This window comes from Euprymna scolopes, chromosome 40 (assembly GCF_053919585.1).
Source record: "Euprymna scolopes isolate OS-2025 chromosome 40, ASM5391958v1, whole genome shotgun sequence".
Lineage (NCBI taxonomy): Eukaryota > Metazoa > Mollusca > Cephalopoda > Sepiida > Sepiolidae > Euprymna > Euprymna scolopes.
The window spans coordinates 68,785,113-68,803,569 of record NC_136521.1 but is presented as its reverse complement, the minus strand read 5'-3'; the positions used below and the strand labels follow the sequence as shown (position 1 = coordinate 68,803,569).

Sequence of the window (18,457 nt, the reverse complement as noted above, 5' to 3'; positions counted from 1 at the left end):
TGTGTGTGTGTGTAAAAAATCTCTATATATAAAGTAGTAGCGACGGATGGTACTATAGAATTCATAATAGACCTGGGATGATTCGATTGTTTATGCACATAGAAAAGGTTCAAATTAGGCTTATGGTAAGGGGAGTAGGTTTCCGAATTTAGATTTAAGGATATGTCCAAGAAGTTGGATGTCTTCTTATTTCAACTTTATATCAACTTTAATAGAAAGGCCATAGTTTCTAAAGAACTCATGTTATTTCTTTACGGTATTATTCTAATGTGTGGGCCTGTCTTTTGTGATGAAGAGGGCATCATCTCTATATAGGCCTCCCTACAGGTTTTTGAATTCTAAGCTGAGCTCCTTTAACAAGTAGACACCGACCAAATCGGTTACTTGTGCGGAGTCGGTCGACCCATCAAAATGTCCAAATTAGATGGTGTATCTTTCCTGGTCCAGTACTTTCCATCAAAGGCAATCAGAGAACGCCTAGCCAGAAGGATGAGTTTCCTTTCTAGATATGCTATATTGGAATTGTTCTTAGCGAAAATCAGGGCTTTATTAAGAAGTATTGGGGATATAGATTGGTAATAATGTGTATGTGTGTACAACAACCAATGACCAAAGAAATATAAAGGCCATGTTTGTGTACACCTCTCCTTGTGATGAAATATTAATGCCCATGTTAGGATACTTCTATCACCGGAGACATTATATTCTATATGCACTTTCAATATATATGAATTCTTCAAACCACTTTTATATTATTGAGTTACGGTCATTAACATATCACATTAAATGAAATCTATTTAAATAATTATCTCGATGACATTACTTATTCGACATAATAGCTTTGTTTCAACTGTACTAATTAAAACATTTTTCATTATTTAGTTTATTTAAATTTAAAGTTATATTTGATTTAACTTATTATATCTGAAATCTGAAACCGTTTTATTTTCAAACAAAAAACCAGAAAACCAAAAGGGGAAATAACTGTGATAGTTTAATTGAAAAATTACGTTATTAAATATTTCCTGTTTTTGTTTTTATTTCGAAATATTATTATAAGTTGAATTATTTTTAATTCAGAGGAAATATTTTTCCGCTTATTCTTGATTTTTTATTTATTTATTAGAGAAAATAAAACTAATGTTGTCATGTAATTGCATCCTCACAAGGGCAGAGTTAGTCAGAGACACATGTGAAGAAAATCCCCTGCTCTTTTTTTTTGTTTATAAAATTTAATCGGTATTGGCCAGGATTTATTATAATAATTATACCATAGCAAGTGTGTTTTATTGCTTGTGAACAGATTTTCTTTATAATTTATTTAATATCTTAAATTAAAAATGGTCAATTTTTACGACGTGACCCAGCGTCGTTTAACCCCTAGAAAAAAAAATGGTCTTTCTTTCCAACTCCTCAAAAAACTTGAAAATGACGACTTTTAATGGTTTTCGATGGTGCTGAAAACGAATATCACATTTAAATTTGGGGCAGATAATATGAAAAATTACTTTTTCAAAATGTGGGGGATTTTCCTATATATAGTTAACGTAAAATTTCTAACCACCTAATAATTTCTTCATATTATAAAACAAATTTATCTGTGATATTCGTTTTCAGCACCACCGAAAACCGGCGCTGTTTTTTTTACTAAGAGATTCGTTTATTTTTTCATAATTTAGGACGTAAATAATGCTGTCAGTAAGCTTACACGAGCGATCGCTTTACAAAAATATAATTTTGTTTTTCATTTTTTTTTTTGAGGTGGGTATTTAATTATAAAATTTGTATAATTTTTACCAGGTGCTTCTGTAGTTTACTTAACCGCCTCCTAATGTAAACAGAATTTTTGTGAAATGTTAAACTGTAGAAGCACCTGTTCACAACTATACAAGTTGTATAATGAAAAAAGAACGAAAAATAAAAGTATGCTTTTGTAAACTTACTATCAGCAGAATTAGCGTCTTAAATTATGAGATGAAAAAATGGACGCATCTCTTAGTAAAAATGCGCCAATTTTCGGGGTTGCTGAAAACGAATATCACAGTAAAATTTGTTTTATGATATGAAGAAATTACTAGATGACCAGAAAGTGGGTTCTCAATTTACGTTAAATTTATATAAGAAAGTGATCCCCCACTTTTTGAAAAAGTAATTTCTTCATATCATGAAAACTACTTATCTGCCTCAAATTTAAACGTAATATTCGTTTTCAGCACCACCGAAAACCATTAAAAGTCGTCATTTTAAAGTTTTTGAGGGAGTTGGAAAGAAACTTGACATTGACCCCAAAAATTAAGACTATGGTTTTTAGTGGCCTAATATGTTTAAGCAGCTTTTATAAATAATATGAAAGAAGAAATTTTGAAAAAAAAATTTAACATTTTAGCGTAGGGGATAACTTTTCTATATAAATTAAAAAAAAGTAAAATGAGCACCAGTTGCTTGGCCACAAAGCGTTCAACTAGATATGTCATCTCTAACCTTTTTTTTCAAGTTTGGCGATCGAGGGAGGGGGACAAAACATGACAAATACAAATTTAAAAAAAAATTTTTTGTGGTGGGGGAGGCGGGAATTACATTTGAAACATAAAATAACAATAAATTTAATTAATTTTTATGAGACCATTCTGTACTTTCACCTAACAATTTTATAAGCAGAACGAACTCCAAAATATGACAAATTCAATTTTTTCGGGGGAGGGGAGGATTACATTAGAAATATAAAATGACGAAAAATGTCATTTAATTGTTTTTGGAATTACTTTTTGGTAGATCTTTTTATTTTTAAAAATTTTTTTGCGATCACACGGGCTATTTTTATTGAAACAAAAGTTGTAATGATTTATTTTTAATTATCTTTTCTTGGGGGGGGGCTTTCCAATGCTCAATATCCGGAGAATAGTTTTTTCTCTTTGTAGCCCTTCTGCCGAAATATCTGGTGGAGAGAGTATCACATACTTCTTTTTTTTTGGGCGATTACATTTACATGTTTTCATCCGTTCTTTTATTTTTTGTTGTGGGGGTATCCACGTTGCCCATGATGAAAATGATTAGTATACCGGTGTGTTTCAAACAGAACTTCATGTCAACCCAGGCAACGCTGGGTACCCATGCTAGTATATATATATATATATATATATATATATATATATATATATATATATATTTGCGTGCGTGTAAATATTCAGAAACGGGACTTCAAAAATGTTTATTTGATTCTAAATAAAGAGCTGCACAAAATAGACCCAAGGAAACCTCCAGAGTATTATCATAAAGAAATTGTTTACGTTGGACTTAAAAATGACCATGTTATAGTCAGCTGGGAAGCAGCTACGCGGTATTGTGTTCTACAGACGAAAAGTTCTGAGAACAAAACTCTGCTGATAAAATTTTCGTTTATAACACATTTTGTTGGCTAGTTTTTTTTGCTTTTTTTTTTTACCTTGAAGTAATATTTTTACCTCTTTACACCAAGTGGCTTGATGCCTTGTCTGGAGCGATTTCTAAAAAAACAGTGACGCAAGAAAAGAAGAATAAATTTAACAGAGGACGCTCGGGTGGTAATTGGGCTACTCTTACTTAACTATAGACTTCTAGTCAGGAAAGTACCCTTTTAGAGAGTATCCGTTGTTTCTTGAAACGGAAAGAACCCAGGAACAACAACTTTTTTCCCACCTCCTCATTATTTGTTGTGTTATTCGACCTTTCATTTCATAGTTGCTCTCCTTTTCAGCCTTACTCTCCTTCCATCCTTACTCTCCGTTTCTTTTTGATCTCCTATTTTTCCAACAATTTGTGTTCTGTAGTTCGTCCCACTGCTACCGTTTCTCTCTCTCCCCCTCTCCCCCTCTCTCCTCTCTCTTTCTCTCTCTCTCTCTCTCTCTCTGTTTACCTCATCGTTTTTCTTGTCTTTCTACTCTAGTCCCTTTGTCTTCCTTCTTCTATTCTCCCCCCCCCTCTCTCTCTTTCCTTTCCCTTTCTTATTCTTTCTTATTCCCCTCTCTCTGTCTTATCTCTCGTTCCCTTTCTCTCTGTTTTCTCTCTCTTCCCGTTTCTCTCTCTCTCTCTCTCTCTCTCTCTCTCTCTCTCTCTCTTTCCATGATTGAAATACCAACGGTAGAAGCAGTGTTAGTAGCCGTCTAAGCGGCACCGATATTTGGACAGACGCTGCTGGTCTCTCTCCACGAATCTAAACGCCTGTCGCTTGGCAACCGTATTTTCCCCTCCGAATTCGATACGGACAAATAAAGAGGAGGAAGGGGACAAAGGCATGAAAGTGTGAAGTGAGGGTATAGTACCATTGATAGATAGATAGATAAATAGATAGATAGAGAGAGAGAGAGAGAGAGAAAGAAAGAAAGACAGAGAGAGAGAGAGAGATAGAGAGAGAGAGGGGGGGATGAAAGCAAGGGGAAAGAGGAAGAAAAGAGAGGCATGGGACTGAGAAGAGAGGGTGTAGTTCCATTGAAAGAAAAGAGAGAGATATAGAGGGAAGAAAAAGGGATAAGGCGAGCGAGCAAGCGAGAGAGAGAGAGAGAGAGAGAGAGAGAGAGAAAGGGAAAGAGAGAGAGAGAGAGAAGACAGAGAGAGAGGGGAATAAGAAAGCGAAGGGAAAGAGAGAGGAGAATTGATGAAGAGAGCGAGAGAGATAGATAGATAGATAGATAGATAGAGAGAGAGAGAGAGAGAGAGAGAGAGGGAGAGACTAGAAGAAGGAAGAGAAAGGGACTAGAGTAGAAAAACGATAAAAACGATGAGGTAAACACAGAGAGAGAGAGAGAGAGAGAGAGAGAGAGAGAGAGAGAGAGAGAGAGAGAGAAATCACTTGTACCCTCTTGATGTACATATTCTTGACTAATCCGACAAGCAGCAAAATTCCCCCCTCTGTGATAGTTCAGGTCCCTAGATGCCGGGAATCCATCTACTCTAATGGTTTCTTTCCCTGGTCTGCTAGAGTTTGCAATTCCCTCCCTGTATCTTGCTTCTTTGACTGCACTAACCTGCATAAGTTTAGATGTAACGCGAACAAATACCTCGTTGCTCAAATCCCCCACGGTCGCCTGTTAGACAGGATTTTAAATAGTACGTTCCAAGTGGCAATATACGTTGTTTGTGGTGAAAAAGTTTTTTAATAAAAAAGTGAACAGAAGAAGAAGAAGAAGAAGAAGAAGAAGAAGAAGAAGAAGAAGAAGAAGAAGAAGAAGAGAGAGTGTGTGTGTGTGTGTGAGAGAGAGAGAGAGAGAGAGAATTGGACAGTCGAAAAGGAGAGAGGACCAGAAGAAATAAGAGAGAGAGAGAGAGAGAGAGAGAGAGAGAGAGAGAGAGAGAGAGAGAGGGGGGGGGGGGATCGGTAAAAGGTGAGAGTGCCAAAGGAGGAGGAGAATTGAAAGAAGGAGTAGGAGGTTACTTCCCGTCCCATCGTTTATCGTCAGAGTTCTTCGTGGAATTCGCTCGCCGAACGCACTTTTTGCGCGCGAGTCTGCGTCGTATGGTGTGTTAACCCGACGGTTCGTCCGGGCAGAGCACCTGTCAATACCAACGGCCGAGACGCGAACGAAAGCAAAGGATTTAAAAGAAAGTAAGAAAAATAACACAATTGAAGAAAGAAAAATAAGTTCGTTTTTCCTTCTTTTTTTAAATCTTGGCTTCCAAACTCATCGCAGCCACGATTTAACTCCGTAAAAAAAAAAAAATGTGTTTAAAAAAAGTCGCATACCTAATAGGTTCTGAACTATCAACTAAACCCCAACCTCTCTACCATCGCTGAAAACGTGGCATCCTTGTGCCTGTTTTAGAAGTATTTCAATGCCAAGTGCTCTGACGAACTCCGAGCACTAGTATCCCCTCGACAATACCCTCGACAAACCTGACAAACAGCAAAATCCCACCCCTACACTGTAAAGATTCCTAAATGCCGTAAAGTTTTCTATTTGAATAGCTTTTTCCCTCGGACTGCTGCACTTTGGAATTCCCTTCCGGGCCCCTGCTTCCCTGATTGTACTGACATGCAGAAATTTCACATGCAGAAATTTAAATGTAATGTAAACAGACATCTCGTTGCTCAACTCCCTAAATAGTATCCCTGCAAATCTGGTCCTAAATAGAAGCCTCTCAGTGACTCTGTGCCTTGGGTGGAGTGCAGCGTTAATAATAGTAGTAGTAGTAGTAGTAATAATAATAATAATAATAATAATAATAATAATAATAATAATAATAAATCCACTGATTTTTACGATTGTTATTAAATCGTTAAATAGTTGCCGAAACGATTGTCAAAATTGTAACATCTACGAGATATTACTTCAGTCACACACACACAATCACACACAATCACAAACACAATTACAAACACAATTACAAATACAATCACACACACAATCACACACACAGCATCAAATAACGGAAAGGAAAAGGAGATACGAAAGAGAGAGAGAGAGAGAGAGAGAGAAAGAGAAAGAAAGGTAACCTTCAAAAAGTTAAATATAAACTTCAACATTATACTACAACATTACACGTTACACTTTTCACAGAATAATACGCTAAGATATTTCGTAATTGTACGTACGTTATCACAAAAAAAAAAAAAAAAAAAAACGAAATCGCCAATGACTAAATACAAAATATGACTGAGAAATAGCTAATGTCGTTGTTTGTCCAAAAGTTAAATGTTCTTGTTTTATCCATTTCAAAATGAATTGTTCTGAAATCGAATAAGCCTGCATAAATAGAATCCTCCTCTCGACTTAAACAACCCATTCGTTGAACTTTATTTTAATTGTTACAATTTTAAATCAGTAAATTATTTAGTCGAAAATTATTTATATTGTTACGATATAGAGACAAATTAAATGTTCTTTTTATTTATTTAATATATAAAAAGCTATATATCTGTCTTTCTGTTCGTCTCCATATTTTCAAACTCTATCTCCTCCGAAGCTAAAAGCCACAGAGCGGCGCAAGGGGCCTCAAATGATTGGACTTTTTATGGACTGTTTTTTTATGATCGGTTTAAGGGATCAAAAATAGGTCAAAATTGAAAAAAAATTATTATACATGTTGTATATTTATCTTAGTTTATACGTGTCACGTTGGTACGGTGGTAACGTCACCAGCTTTGAATGCCACAGTTTTGGTTTTGGTTTCGATTCTACTTTATGACACCGAAATACTTTTTTTTTTACTTTTGAAATTACAATTCTATAATAATAGATACGAAATTTGGACGAATTAAAATATCATTTTTAAGCGTATTTTACACCCGGGCAAAACCGGGCGCCACCCTGATAGTTTAAAATATATTGTATGGCAAAAAGGACAAGACACTAGGCAAGCAACTGTAAACTTTCCGTTTGGTCTTATTAGTTCAAAATAATATGTAATTATAACTTATAATAAGTTGTAATATATAATACTACATAATTATACGTTATAATACGTTATAACAAAATAAAAAAGAATAAACCAACACTAATTAATCGAAGGAATGTAAAAAGCTTAAACCCCAGTCTGACAACAAATGACCGATATAAATAACTTTATAATTAAATTTATTAATTTTAAAATTATTTCCTACAAAATTTATTAATTTTAAAATTATTTCCTACAAAATTTAAGGTATTTTTGTAAAAAAAAAAAAAAAAAAAAGAAAAAAGAAGAATTGTTAAAGATGAATAAGTAAATAAATAGATATTTGCTTTATTCGGTTGTTCGTATATTTTGATAAAGTGCGGATGGTTGCCCGAAATATTAAATATTATATCAGCATTCATATTTTTCATGCGATTTCTTTTTCTTTTATTGCAAATGTAGGGACATTCATCATTTTTAACCGAGAAATAGGCATATATATGTAGGTGATACTGTGAATCTGCAGTTAAATATTAAATTTAAACACATTTTACACACACACACACACACATACACACACACACACACACACACACACATATATATATATATATATATATATATATATATAAAGTTAATTTAATGTTATTTTATACATGTTTACAATATAAAAGTTAAACGAAGATTCATATATCCCTGAATAATAACTATTTTTACACACTGCGGAGAGCTGTTTCATCGCGTACAACTGATCATAGTGGCTAGACATAGTATTCATAACGAGATTCGAAACTGAACCAACTAGTCACATACAAATGTAATATATAGCCCCCCCCCCTCCACAGGCAGCTTGTTTCGTTATATCATAGTTTCCCGTGTGGTGGGATCACTAAGTAACGCGAACTGAAATCGAAACCCGACTGCTTTGAGCAACATGTTGATGTCTTTGCTAGCACACGTTGTTTACGGTAGGTTACATTTATCTATCTAAGCTTTACCATATCTATCAAGGCAATTTAGCTTGACCATTTCCCACGAGGTTAAAATTCTGTGTAGCTTAATTGCCATATTTTTTATGATTTACTACTTTGTTTTATTCGCGTATTGAGCACTTTTGAAGTAAATATTGAAAACATATATATATATATATATATATATATATATGTGTGTGTGTGTGTGTGTGTGTGTGTGTGTGTGTTCTTATAACATATTATGAGGATACATGAAATTGTATTATCAGTCTATCTATCTGGCTATCTAGCTAACAGAAAAGACGAGAGGAGAAAAAAAACATAGAAATAATAAAAACTCGGACCTGTTGCTGTCTTTGAAGGAGTCGATAAACGGACCAATTTGATCGGAATAAAAAAGACGGACAGGTGCGCGAACTGCACAGATAGAAGGAGAAAAGGGCAAAAAAAAAAAAAGCATAAATAAAAAGAAAAAAGAAGAAGAAAAAAATAATTGATTTTCAAAACAGCTGTTGAGGATTTGGCGTTGGTTGAAATGGCAGCACAACTCCAGCCGGGATTGCGAGAAAGAAGTTGTCTGCGAAGATAGACAACATTCAACCGGTTCCAAACAACATCGATCTATTTAATCAGGCATTAAATAGAAATCCATTATTGTCTCGTTGGACATTACGGAACGGGAGTAAAGGTAAGCAGACACGTCAAAAGACGTTTACTTTAAGAAAAAAAGAAATAATTATCGGAAAGAGAGAGAGAGAGAGAGAGAGAGAGAGAGAGAGAGAGAGAGAGAGAGAGAGAGAGAACTAGAAACGCTCCGAATAAAAGATATCAAAGGTCGTTGTACAGACACGTCTTGTAAAACCAGGAAATAATTGAATAAAAGAAAAATAAATAAAAAAATAAATAGATAAAAAGAAAGAAAGCGAGTGAAAATGACTTTTAAAGAAGAAAAGAAACAAAATCGACTTTTTTTTTAATATTCGTTCAATCATTTTAGCGAGTTTAACGATTCGAAGGCGACTTTTAGCTTTTTGTAATTTTTTAAAAAAAGTTTCGTGTGACAGACTAGTCTGTAATAACGTGACAGATAGGCTAAAAAAACAAAAAAACAAAAACAAAACGAAACAAAACAAAAAACAAAACAACAACAAAAACAAACAAAAACAAATAAATAAAACAAATCCAGAAGTCTTTCAAGGACATATATAAATACCTGAGACAATTCAAATAAGGACATATTTATTTTTGTGGTATAAACTCATTTGATACATACGCATTAACACACACATCTAGACACTAGCACACATATACACACAAAGATCCACATAAATACACGCCTATACACACAAACACGCAAGTATATATATATATATATATATATATATATATATATATATATATATATATATATATATATATATATACACATATATAAACACAAACGCGCACATACAAACAAGCACTAACACACAGTTATACACACAAACGCGCACACATGCACACCCCACACACCCGTATTCACACATTAATAATAAAAAGAAAGGAAAGAAAGACAAATTTGAAATCCCAAATTCTCGTGTTATTCCATCCGAAGATTCAAAAGTCCGTGAAACCATTGTACCTATTTACAATGCCTCCCCACGGGACAGAGTTAGACACCAGGGTCGTTTTTTTAACGTGGAGAAAGTCCGTGAAACCATTGTAATCGCAGATTAAAAAGAACGTACTTCCCTTAACAAAAAATAAATAAATAAATAAATAAATAAATAAAAATAAATAATAAATAAATAAAAATAATAAAAATACATGTCGCCTGAGTGAATAAAAGTATATATATATATATATATATATATATATATATATATATATATATATATATATATATATATATATATATATATATTTAAAAATACGAATTCCCAGAAAAAAAAACGCCAGTATATGTAAAAATACATAAATAAATAAATATAAAAATGAACTAAATATAAGTAAGCCAAAAAATTTTGAAAAACTTTCTGAAATCATAACTTCCGGTGCATAATTTAATTAAGTAAATTTTTATTTTCTGCGCCGTTACTTTTCCCGATCCTTTAAAAAAAAACCCAATCTTATACAAGATTTTGTTTTAATTGAAACGACAACATTACTTTAAGAAAGTTTTCTGCACTAATTATGTATGAACTTTAAACTTTATACTTCATACTACAAACTACACACATTAAAGGACGACAGAAATCTTCCTAACATTTTGGTAAGTAAACAAATGATTTTGCAAAAATGCCATATGTTCGTGTGCCGTGTTTTTCATTCCTTTATTAAAATGTGAAATTTTAAGTGCTTTGTTTATTTCACGTAACATGACCGTCAATGGATTGCGGATATAATAGCAATAACAAGAAAACACTCAATATACGTATTTTATTGGAGTGGATGTACCACTGACCCGTTGGATCACAACCACTGCAACTTTTTATTCCACTTGGATTTAAACGGAAAGTTCTTAAACTGTGACATATTTGTTAAAAGGTATTGATGTGACCCAACATCTAGCGCGCGAACACACACACACACACACACACACACACACACACACACACACACACACACACACACACACACACACCCACAAACACACACACGAAACACACACCCACAAACACACACACACACACACATACACATACACACACAAAACATATACACTCAGAAACAAACACACATAAATTATATAAGTTACGTGTGTTTTATATATTTTGTATATATATATGTATATATACATATATATATGCATATGTATATGCATATATACATATATATACATCTATATGTATGTATATATATTCATATATATATGTATATATATATACATATATATGTATACATATGTATACATATATATATACACATTATATATGTATAAATATATGTATACATATTTGTATATATATGCATACATATATATACATATATATTCATATATATAGATATATATTCATACATACACACACACGTACACACATACATATATATATTCAGGTTGTATATATATATATATATATGTACGTATGTTATACATATATTAGGGATGGGACGATTTCAATATTTTTTTCCGATTCCGATACAATTACCGATTCCGATTCTTTATAAATATCTACATATTTAACTATAATGTTGTTATTTTTCACGATTACTGTAAAAACACATGTTATACGTGCGGATATTTTCTTAAACATAAAAATTTGTGGGGCATGGTCTATCGATTTTCGTTTTACTAATAGGTTAAAACTAATCGATATTTATTATTTTAGTATTACTATCAGCTGTAGATTACTTTTCTTCATAGAAAAAAAAAAACAATTAAAAGAATCGTTTTTTTTATCATCGGAAAATAGGCGCAATTTTTTCCGATTCCGATGCCCCCAAAAGTTCCGATTTTTTTCGATTCCCATTTCCGATAATCGTCCCAACACTAATATGTATGCATATGCGACATAAAAATATAACTAAATATGATGCAAATCAAGTTAACTCGATTGGATTATTAGTTTTGGTACTTCTTTTCCTTCTTTTCCTTTTTGGTTAAGCGAGCTGACAGACTTCGAAACTTCAAACCTCAAACCCTGCATGAATTGAAGGAAAACAAGCGGAACGAAATAAGGGAGTTAAATCGCAATCCAGAGATTCTGCAATCTGTCATGAATAATGTTTTGGAAAAAGCACAAATACGCGAAGCTGAAAATGGGCAACATTTAAAAGACATTATTTTCATAAATAAAAATTGTTTGAATTTTGTAATTAAAAAAAATCTCAATGTCTTTGTCAGATTTTGTTAAAAAGATATCATAAAAATAAAAAATCTATTAAGTTCAAAACCCTTCAGTGATTTTTAGACACCCTATATATATATATATATATATATATATATATATATATATATATATATATATATATATATATATGGATGAAACGCGGAATATTCTGTGTAGCTTAATTGCCATATATATTTTATAAATTACTAACAAGCTCTACCTACGTATTGAGCACTTTTGAAGTAAATACTTAAAGTTTACGCATAAATCTATACTTTCGTATATTAATTTTATGTGAGTAAATGAAGTAGTTATATATATATATATATATACATATATATATATATATATATATATATATATATATATATATATATATATATAGAGAGAGAGAGAGAGAGAGAGAGAGAGGGAGGGGTTAATGTTGTGGATTTCCGCGTATCTCATTCACGTAAAATATACAACTATCTGTTAGTATACACCGCTTTCACATACAAACGTCTACTTTAAGTAAAAATCGATTTTTCTCATGCAATAAATAAAATGTACACGAAGTAAAATAAAACTCGCAAGTCAACACGGTGTGTCTAAAATGTTACGGGACTCAGTGTGCTATGTGAGCTATGAGAGAAAGAGAGTAAAGCGGACAGCATCATCACCATGGATACCTTCATAGTATATAATTGTGATCAACCTTTGAATTTGTTCTACATGTTTTTTTTGTTGTTTGTTTACAACTTTTTCACCACGGCAATGCACCTGCTCAACATTCTGGTCGACAATATCACCAGATCTCGATCGATGACTTTTCCCTCAGCGGTTTTCAAGAAAACCTGTTTTGGAAAGGTCTGTAACGACGAAGGTGAGATAATAAAAATGAATATATTTACATCACACACACACACACACACACACACACACACACACACACACACACACACACACACACACACACACACACACACATATATGTATGTGGTGTGTGTGTGTGTGTGTGTGTGTGTTTGTATATCTTGGCAGCAAGGTTTTATACAAGCACGTCTGATTGAACATGACAGAGTTATTCATTTTTCCGATTTTTTATGGATATCTTTTCGATTCACTGAGCGGTCTTTTTTTTTATTTAAGTTGGCATATTGTATACAATGGCACCAAAAAGTTGTTGCTCAAGCGCTTTCTATCTATCTATCTATCTATCTATCTATCTATCTATCTATCTATCTATTTGATGATATATTTTTGTAATTTTAACACAATCCTACTAAGACATGAAATATTTTTTATTTATGAAATATAATGTATTTTAAATGTTGCCCATTTTCAGCTTCGCATATTTGTGCTCTTTCCAAAACATTATTCATAACAGATTGCAGAATCTCTGGATTGCGATTTAACTCCCTTATTTTGTTTCTGATGATTTCCTTCAATTCTTTCAGGGTCTCGGGTTGTTAATATACTCTTATTTTGAGATGTACCACAAGAAAAAGTTGAGGCTAATCAAGTCTGGGTAACATGGTGGTCTTTTTTGACATTGGCATAGCGAGAGATAATATGCGAAGCTGAAGATGGGCAACATTTGAAAAACATTTGAAAAACATTTGGAAAACACTTATATATATATATATATATATATATATATATATATATATATATATATATATATTATTTTTTTTATTACCGTCTTATCTGTTTGGTTACATATGTTTTAGATGTTGGACCATGTTTACGGTCCAACAGCCTCGTCAGGACATATGTAACCAAACAGATAAAACGGTAATAAAAATATAAAACACATATTTGCTCTGCAATAGTAATGAGCACTCTCTTCAAGTTATTAATCATCAGTTTTACCAAATATATATATATATATATATATATATGTATATATATATATATATATATGTATATATATATATATGTGTATGTATATATATTTGAAATTGGTATATTTAGGCAGTATTTTTTCATTCAAGCAAATATTATTAAATGCAACGGAGAAACTTTGCTTTACGATTCTTTTTTTTTTTTTTTTAATTTTTCGATTTTCTGTATAATCGTTGTTGTATCAAAATCAAAAATATTAATAAAAGTTCTATAATTGTCGCTGTTACGGGCGCTTTTGATTCGTCCATGAATCATCTTCAGGTGTTGAGGTAAAAGTTCGAAGGAGCGAAAATCAGAATTAAAAGTGAAAACTAAAATATACAGTAAATGGCGATAAGTTAAAATACATAGAGTTGATGAAAAGTCGATTAAAATTATAGGTTGATTAAAAATTCGAGTATTAAAATCAGCAAGTTCATGGACACTGTCAACTACGCAAGACATTTTAGAACGTTACTGCTTTTCCCGAATGCAATATCATTTATAGTGGGTTCAAGGGTTCTAATATATGACGCTTCAAGAATTTTTTAATTTTTAATTTTTTAAAATATTATTTTCATGTATAATTTTTATGTTGTCAAGAGGACCTTTCTTTATATATACAGTAAAACTCCTTTAATTTGAACTTCCACTAAAGTTAGACTTCCTCTCATTTGGACTTCCTCTCATTTGGACTTCTTCTAAACCTGGACTTTCTCTAAACTTGAACTGTCTCGTCATTGAAATTGTATTAGCATATTTGATGCGGAGTTGCAGTAAAACTGTTTACATGATTTAGTCAGATGTTGCGCAGAAATGTTAATATTGGTACTATGTAATTAATGTAGATTAGCTATTGATAATTAATTTACACTAACTGTAATTTTTTGCAGATTACTATATTTAAAATAGTGTAAAACAACCCATCATAATGGCTTGCAACTCTAAAAGAAAAGTGACATTGACTTTACTCGAAAAATGTCAAATTATAGAAAATTAGATGCTGGAGTTGAAAATAGCGTTATATTGAGTGATTATAAGATTGGAAGAAGTACACTGTTGAAGGCTGCTCCTTTCTCTCCAAATAAAAGACATGTCAAAAGAGGGACTCTTCGCAGACCAAAGCAAGTTGAATTCGATTGAATATTGCATGAGTGGTTTGTAGCAAAACGGAATGAAGGTGTAGCAATATCTGGGCCCATGTTAATTGCTAAAGCAAAATCTCTTAATGAAATTCAGTGAAGACTGGCTTAGAAGCTTTAAGAGTAGACATGGTATAAGACAATTAACAATGTCAGGCGAACAACGGACTGCTGATACACACGCAGCATCAAATTATTGTGACAAATTCAAGACGGTAATTGCCGATTATGGTTTAACACCAGAGGATGTTTACAATACTGATGAGAGTGGTGTAAATTGGAAGTGCTTACCTACAAAAACATTAGCCGGACCCGAGGGCCAGAAAATAAAAGGATTCAAATTAAATAAAGACTAACAGTGATGGTATGCGCTAATGCTTCTGGAACTCATAAACTTAAGCTTCTTATCATCGGCAAATCAAAGTGTCCCCGAGCATTGAAAGAAGTTTCGCCTTTGTCAGTATCCTATTCTTCTTCAATGGATGAATGTATCAACAGTTGTTTAAAAAATGTTTTTTGCAAGAATTTGTGCCAGTTGTCCAGAGGCATTTTCTTGAATTAGGTAAACCTGATTCAAAGTGCTTGCTTCTGTTGGACAATTGTAGAGCACATCCTCCTGAGTTAGGACTAGTGTCATCTTGCGGGAATATTTTTATGTGCTACTTACCACCTAATGTGACTTCTCTCATCCAACCTATGGATCAAGGGATTATTTTGAACTTAAAATGTCTCTACAGAAATGATTTCATGATGAATATGATAAATAGTACCGTGAGTATAAGCGATTTTCAGCGCCATTTTACTATCAAAGATGCCATATTTTCTCTCGTAAGTGCATGGAATCAAGTTCGAACAAGCACATTAACAAAAGCATGGCGTAAATTATACCCAGTGCCAAAGGCTTCTGAACTGAAAGAATTAGAGAATACATCTGGTGTAGAAAAATTCTTGAAACCAAACGGTTACCGACCAACCACGCTGTTTTTTAAATCACTTAATGCAAATGATGTTGAAATATGGGTGCAACAAGATGAGGAAACTACTGATCAATATCCTGAAGGCAGTAATGGTGATCAAAATAGCGACAGCTCCCATTCTCTTGACCCTAATGTAAATAACAAAGAACACTCTGATGAAGCAATATCATGGGATGATGCAGAAAAGTCTATGGAGACGGTTATAACATTTCTAGAAAAAAGTCCTTACTTTAGTGACAACTGTTTTGCAAGCAATGTCACTCCGAAGAGATATAATCATAAAGAAGTTACAGAACCAAGAAATTGTAGATTTTCGTGACCGCTTACGGAATACAATGGCAGCGCCAGAGAGCTCAATCGATTTTTCTTTTCAATGTTTTTTGTTTCTGGTAATGATATTTAACAATTCTTACTAGCAATATATCGTAAACTCAACTTAATATATACTTGAAGTATCATATAACAATGAATTTCATTTACTATTTCTTAATTCTTAGAAAATTAAAGTTAACTGCAGCACATTTTTTTATCACGAAACTTGAACAGCATCTTCTAATTTGAACGAAGTGGATGTTCAAATTATACGAGTTATACTGCATATACGAACAAGCACAAACACACACATACACACACAAAAACACACATGCATACACACACAAACACACACACACAAACACACACACAAACAAACACACACACACACAAACAAACACACACACAAACAAACACATACACACGCACAAACACACACACAAACACACACATACACAAACACACACACACAAAGACACACACACAAACACACACATAAACACACAAACACATACACACATAGACACACACACACGCACACCCACACAAACACACACAAACACACACACAAACACACACACACAAACACACACAAACACACACACGCACAAACACACACACACAAACACACACACCAACACACAAACACACACACAAACACAAACACACATACACACACAAACACACACACACACACACACAAACACATACACTTACACACACACAAACACACTAACACACAAAACACACACACGCACACACACAAACACAAACACACATACACACACAAACACACAAACACATACACTTACACACACACACAAACACACTAACACACAAACACACACACGCACATATATATTTTGATGTTGGGAAGAGTAATCGGAATCGTGAATCGAAAGAAAACGGAATTTTTTTATTTTTTTTTTATTACATTTTCACCCCAAACAAGGCACATTTCCACTTTGGTGTAGGGGGCTACTATCAGGGGAAACAACTACTGGGGTACTATGTAGGAATTTGGGCAGCAAGATGTCGGTTCACGTTGCACTTGAACTTCTGCATGTCAGTACAGTTGGGGAAGCAGTGACCTGGAATGGAATTCCAAAGTCTAGCGGTTCTGGGGAAGAAACTACCGGAGTAGAAAGATCTTTTACATCTAGGGATCTCTACAGTGTGGGGGTGGGATTTTGCAGCTTGTCGGGTCTGTCGAGGGTGTTCACGTCGTGGGGGCACAAGTGCTTGCAGTTCATCAGAGCATTCACTATTAAAATACTTGTAGAACAGGCAGAGGGATTCAACGTTTCGTCGATGGGATAGAGGTTGAAGCTTAGAAGCCAGTTTAGGGCCTATCAGATTTGCGACTAACCCTGTCAAGGAGCGAGAGACTAGTAGCCGATGCACCAGCCCAAATATGACAGCAATACTCCATACATCGGCGAATGGTTGCCTTATTGGAATCAGAAAAAAATGTGGCTATATTCAGATGGCATAAACGATTCTATTGTTTGTATTCGTTTCAAATTTTAGTTTCTGTTAAAACAATGAAACAATGAATATTGATTTTAAATGACAATCGAAAGTCAAATTTATTTTTATGTCTGCAAAAATATAAGCATATTTTATAGAGTTTTACGGAAACGTAACGTAATCCCAGCAAAAGAAAACACTATATCAAAAATTAAAAAAGTATCAGAATCTGTAATTGGAATCGGGGAAAATATCGGAATCGTTCCATCACTATTGTATAGCGTTTTTCTTTTGGTTTGTTTCCTTTTTTTTTTTAACAATTATTTTTTGAGGTTGTGTATGTTTAAACAATTATTTTGAGGTTGTATATGTTTTTAACAATTATTTTATGAGGTTGTATATGTTTAAACAATTATTTTTGAGGTTGTATATGTTTTTAACAATTATTTTTTGAGGTTGTATATGTTTTTAACAATTATTTTTTGAGGTTGTATATGTTTAAACATTTTAAAACCAATTTTTATTTTTAGGCAGATAACTTTTTTTTTTGTTAATTAAAAAAAAAT

At 33.0% G+C, this 18,457-nt stretch overlaps 1 protein-coding gene across 3 annotated transcripts in view; it reads left to right on the top strand.

The window, feature by feature from the left end:
• Positions 1–5,361: 5,361 nt before the first annotated feature.
• LOC145265612 (synaptotagmin-17-like) overlaps positions 5,362–18,457 on the top strand; it is a 104,795-nt gene continuing 91,699 nt past the window's right edge. Inside the window, exon 1 of one of the 3 annotated variants that reach the window (XM_080121632.1) lies at positions 5,362–5,578. The gene's annotated coding sequence lies outside the window, so the exon portion shown is untranslated. Of the gene's footprint in view, positions 5,579–8,514; positions 9,007–10,357; positions 10,570–18,457 lie in introns of those variants that run through there. The other 2 variants (XM_080121630.1, XM_080121633.1) reach the window with 2 other exon arrangements.